Below are 6,030 nucleotides of genomic sequence, written 5' to 3' on the forward strand. Positions count from 1 at the left end.
GTGTGTGTGTGTGTGTGTGTGTGTGTGTGTGTGTGTGTGTGTGTGTGTGTGTGTGTGTGTGTGTGTTTTTCTTTCTCTTGGAAAATGACAGCCTTTTGTACTTTGAATTTATCATGTGTTTATCATTCTCTGTTCAACATGTACATGGCTTTTTGTCGATTCAGGTCCGCACAAGTGCCATGTGTACCGAAAGTCAAAGACACTTATTGCAGATATATATCTGGAATTTAACATCCTTGTTTACATGGAAAAAAATATTGCTTTTTAATAATAAACTCATGTATTTAAAGAGAGAATTCACATTTTCTCCCCCCTGAAGCTGATGGAAAAACAAAAAACAATGAGTCCATGTCTTACTAAATCCTAATTTAAATGTCTATTTAATATTATCATTTATTTTGTATTTAAATGTGTCACCGTGAATGTTTTTTCATGTTTGTCAGATCTACCAATGGTGGGCTGGTAGAGGGCGGGACCATGGGCGGGGCTTATCAATTAATTCGGTCAGCAGGTGTGGTAAAAAGAAGGTGAAGGCACTTTTCGCGGGCATTTGAACTGACATTTGGATTAAGCTAACTGGGAGCCCTTGCTAGAACTTTCTACCTCCCATTTCTGAAGAACTCAATGTTCAAGCAAATACAGTGTTAACGTCGAGTTTAACAGTAAAACTTGAAGGAAAACAGTCTGTGCTGGCTGCTTCTTTTTGTGGTCCTGGTAGGCTTATCGCTAACTTTGAGGTAAGCCCAAAAAACAACCCAGTGTTAGCCAGACTCACTCTAACACGGAGCTCCTTAATCCACATTAACAATGGACATACACAAACAAGTTTATGTTAAGGGAGACCACACAGCCCTCTAGACACATACTGCAGAGGGCTGCCTTTCATTTTGATATATTAAACTAAAGAAAAGTACACTAAAAACGTCACGTTACTAGAAAACACACTATACTCAATAAGTTCATACACAAAACTGCCGGTTTTATCCACACGACCTTAATAGCCCCAGTTTGTGTGCCTCTCATGTTATTAGCATTTAAGTTGGCATAGCATACATGAAAGGCACAAACAGGCAAGGACCTTATGTTATTAATTGTGATTGCACACAGAAACCTCTTATCAGTGGTTCATTTACAATTCTTTTCTAAATAGCATGAGGCAAAAGTTAGTTTAATAACAGTCTTATGAATACGCATGTCAGCTTGCCTCTGTATGTTTAGTGTAGAGATACACACAAACGTACACTAAAAATGTTTGTGCCTTGCTCTATTGAATTGCATAAAGAGATGCACAATTTAGGAATTATTACTATCATCATTTCGTTTTATACTAAAAAAGATCCAAGATATACAATTGAATGCAATTTATATAGATGGATAGGCATCCATGTAACAACAGGATAACCACAAGTCACAGCAGTATGAGTGTAGTAGATTGTGTTGCTATATGTAATACACTTTAATAGCCAGTAGAGGGAGGTAGAAGCACATGAATGTCTATTGTCTGTCAGTGTTATCTCTTTACACAAACTGTTATCCTGTTATGTTTATTTTGGACGTATCCATGTTTTTTTTTTTTTGTTTTTTTTTTTTTTTTCTCAGATTTAGTAAAGATAAACACTTGGTGTCTGATAAATCCAATCTTGCTGTAATTCCACCTCTAAGCACACACTTCCTACACACACACACACACACACACACACACATCAGATCACAACACTGAAACAGTAATTGATAAATAACAAATAAAATGTTAATTTCTCCCTCTGAATTATTTAGATTAGTTTACTGTCAGAGTGAAGCCTCTACCCCTCTCTTCTGTGTGCAGTGCAGCAGGCTACTTAGCGAAATGATGGCCTTACAGTTAAACATCTCAGAGACATTAAAACACATTAAAAACCATCGCAGTTAAGAGGTTTGGCGGACTGAGAGGGAACAGTCTTTGAGAGTGAAGAGACTGTGTCTGCATGTGCGTGTCTGGCCGTTCACATTAGGTGACTTCATTAAGATGCAAATGTACCAAATTTAGCAAAATGGCTTATTTTCATCTGCAGTGCCTGGATCGTTTGATGTGTGTTATTCTACTCATCCCTCTGGAGGGGCATAGCCTGTACGTTTGGTTTGTATGTCCACGCACAAATACTTGGCCGCAACTGGGTTTTTTTTCCATTTGCATCTGCGTTAGTGCACCTATTGCTACTGTATGTGTGTGCAAAGTATGTTTTCGCCTGCCAGAGTGAGTATACTCTTTATAAGTGACCCGCTTGTGCTCCATTACCAGAGCATCATTAAGCTGTTGTTGTTGATGCTCGTCCTCCTTCCTTATGGTTTGGCCTTGGATCTCATCCCTTTCCCCTGAGCCCTATTACAGTACAGAGCAGTAAGCATTTCCCAAACAAATTAATACTACTGTATATCCTGAGTGTACCTAAACTTTCTGGAAGTGTAATATAGACTGGTAATGGTAGCAGTCATTTTTTATCTCTTGTGGTTGCAGAACGGATTTCAGTTTATGTTTATGTTTCTGAGTGTTTTTAAAGACACAAGCCCGTTAATTCCTGTGACTGTGGCGTCTGCTTTATGGGCTAGATATCGATCGGACGCGCTGTAACCACGCTGTCTTCGTGCAGCGGCCGAAAAGGCTCTCCAATAACTGTGAGAGTAATTCAAGGTTGGTAAATTACAGGCATATACATATTGCAACAGTGAGCTTACACCAGCCTGTTAGTCTACAGTGTATTATGGATTTCATATGACCATAAGGTTGGCTGATCCAGGAGATTGATGGCAGGAGGTTCAACTGTCTTTCCTGCTAAGCATCTGCTGCTAAAGAAGACAATATTTCTGTCAATATCATATCATATTAAGAGTAGATTATCAGAGTGTAATTACGAGATTTGATTGGTCTCTGTGTTAAAGAAATGAGATTGGGATTGCTGTCAGTTTCAGCTTCAGCTTTGGAACAGTTTTTTTTTCTTCACTTGCTCAGCTGTACTGCTCATCCTGACTCACATCTCTCTGTCTGTATGTCTCTATATATATATATATATATATATATATATATATATATATATATATATATATATATATATAAGGTAAAAATCTTACCTGTCACACGCTGGGAGAATTACAAAAAAAAAACAACCCGCAAACGTAACTCTTCCTTTCTGTCATCTTTGATTCCTGGTGACATAACCATGTAGGTCCTGACATACGATCGGAGCGCTGACCCCAGACTGTCATCTATCATTGATATGACTTTTGTTTGTGACGTTGTTTTGTGCCGCCTGACGTCCTGGGGTAAGGTTCCTCCAAGGGTTCCTTACATTTCACCTACCTGACCCCTAGATTCTAAACCTTAGACTGTGTGTGTGTGTGTGTGTGTGTGTGTGTGTGTTTCTTTGATGACAAACTCTCATTACTTCTTGGCTGTAGGTCTTAGAAAGGCACTTTGTGTGTGTGCACGCGTGTGTGTTTGGGAGCCATAGGAACTGAAGAAGGGTAATCATGTATAAGTTATGTCAACTAATTAAGACTGGGCCCTAACCTATGGCTGACCCTGAGGAAATAACAATGCACCATCTAAAAGCCTTTTGTACTTGTATAGCTGTGGCCTCTTGGCCACACTAGAGTGTTGGATGTCCTGTGTGTGCGCTCTGGCCGGCTGGTAGCGCAGGGCTACCTTGATCTGGTAACTGGAGCACAAGGAGAGAAGAAACGAGAGAGCAAAGAGAAAAGGACAGCGAAGGGGTGAAAGAAAGAAAGTGCCTCTTCGGTGAAAGAAAGTAAGAGAGTCAGAAGCCCAGCCCATGTAATTAGGCCTAAATGAGTTTTCCACTGACTCAGTGGGTCGTAGCGATGCAGCACTGGGACAAAGATAGACTGGAGGTCAGGGAGTCATGGAGTCATGGAGTCAGGGAGACGGGGCATGCTGTAGTCCTGTGAAGAGAGAGGGGGCGCAGTAAGGGATGCTGGAACTATAGGAGAGATGCACCACGCCAGTTGTATTACTGTCGTTGCTTTAAAGCTGTACAAAGAGATTTTATGGGAATAAAACATTCATTTTACCAGCTTCACTTAGTGGAGCTGCATTAGAGAAAAGCTTCTCAATTTAAGGTGTTACACCCACATAAGTGATTTCACTTATTGCAGCTGATTTGACTCCTCCTCAGGACTGTGCGAGCAGTGTACTCCGACTCGGTCTCTTTTCTTTCTAAATAGGCCTTTTTCATGATATTCTTAAAGACAAAAAGTCAAATCTGTGTTCTGTTTATTCCTATAACTCTCAGTATGCAAGAGCAACAGGTGTGCTTCAGTGGGGGGCATTTCTAAAATATACACTGTCCGTCTGTTTGGTGAAGTTGGGCACTAATGTCGGCTGATAGGGCCTGGTGCGAAATCTGTCTTCCAGTCGATCCAAAAGGCGTTGAATTGGGCTGAGGTTTTGGCAAGTTATTAAACACCAAACTTGGATTGTATTAATGTCTACTATGTTTAATCTGTGGGTAATATATACGAAATGCCAAATATTTCGTTCAACTTATGTAAGTGGATCTGCACTGTGTACTCGGTAGAGCTTCCCTTCCCCTTGAGTGTCAATGCAAAGTACCCACCGTGGGAGTAAAGTCTATAGCCACTGACAGAACTGTTGGATATTATAGTCTCTCTTTCTCTCATTGACAGCACATTTGGTTGAAAGAATATTATTTTCAAAATGCAGCAGACAACCTGCAGCAAACAACCTGAAAAAATGCACATCTGTCACGCTAAAAACAAGCCTGTTTGTCCCTACTTGCATATCATGCTCCTGATAATTATCGTGACATTTTAGGGTTGTTTAAGGACCACACTCAATGGTTTAGGCTTGGAGGTGTCACTGTTAAAGCCATTAGGTAAACCACAGAGACTCCACTTACGTACCTTCAGCAAATCAATTCGGGAAGTGGAGTTCAAACACATTTTTTATTCTTATTGGTCACCTGTGAGTTCTACATTTTGAACCAACCACGGGCCATTATGATCAACCAACAGGAAGTGTGTGTGTGTGTGTGTGTGTGTGTGGTTGAAATGACATCAGCACGACCCATTCGTGACCTGCACTCAGGTTGGGTTCAAAAGGTCACTGGACAGGGGTTGTTAGGGAAATGGAGCCACAGAGGAGGCTGATGGGACATAGGATGGGCCACAGAGGAGGTCGGACAGTAGCGTGTACTTTGTGGCCGCTCAGTATGTCGACGGGAAATAATTTATTAGCTGGAAATACTTTTCTTTGCAAAATTGTAATTCACTTTTTTTTTTTTGTCAAGTTCTTCCAATCTAACCATACATGTCAATGTTACTGTGGTAGCAGGAAACACACAGAAATGATGCGTCTTCCTCATTTAAGTGTCCCAGTAAACCATGCTAAGGACCCATCAAGCATATAGGGACGTAACGGTATGAAAATTTAACCTCACGGTTATAGTGACCAAAATTATCACAGTTTTCGGTATTATCGCGGTATTTTTAAAAGTGTGTTCAATATGTTCAGAAAGCACTGATAGGCCTACACAAGCTGAAATAGTTTCGAAAAGTGTTTATTATATTACAAAAATATATGCAATAGGCTTGTAAAAGCTATTGAAAACAGGCTGCTGAAACATCGGCCCGCTGTAGGGGGTCCGGTAAGAACTTGAACCAGAGATGTCTGACTTTGAGATTCAGGAAGATTTATTTACATCTCCAACATGAAGTTAACTATGAAGTCGTATTTGACGTTACATGTGAAGTTGGATGTAGTTCTGAAATATTAGCAAATAATGCACATTAATAAGCATCTGACTTACTATGAACATTATTTACCAAAAACTAAATGTTATAGCCACCAGCATATAACAAGAAACAATACTAAGAATTACATTCATTTCTCCGTAACAATTAACATAAATGTAACATATTGCTCAGTAACACAAACTGAGAATAAGCCACATCTCATATCCATAACGGAGCAAACAGTGTAATACACCTTTAATAGCTAAGCAGGTGGCTCCACAG

The 6,030-nt window shown here is 40.0% G+C and overlaps 1 long non-coding RNA gene across 1 annotated transcript in view; it reads right to left on the minus strand.

Moving 5' to 3' along the window:
- Nucleotides 1–5,679, minus strand: part of LOC116045124 — a 16,290-nt gene extending 10,611 nt beyond the window's left edge. Inside the window, exon 1 of the long non-coding RNA XR_004103858.2 lies at nucleotides 5,669–5,679. This is a non-coding gene — a long non-coding RNA (uncharacterized LOC116045124). The remainder of the gene's footprint in view (nucleotides 1–5,668) is intronic.
- Between the last annotated feature and the right edge of the window lie 351 nt (nucleotides 5,680–6,030).

Source organism: Sander lucioperca, chromosome 14, assembly GCF_008315115.2.
Source record: "Sander lucioperca isolate FBNREF2018 chromosome 14, SLUC_FBN_1.2, whole genome shotgun sequence".
NCBI lineage: Eukaryota > Metazoa > Chordata > Actinopteri > Perciformes > Percidae > Sander > Sander lucioperca.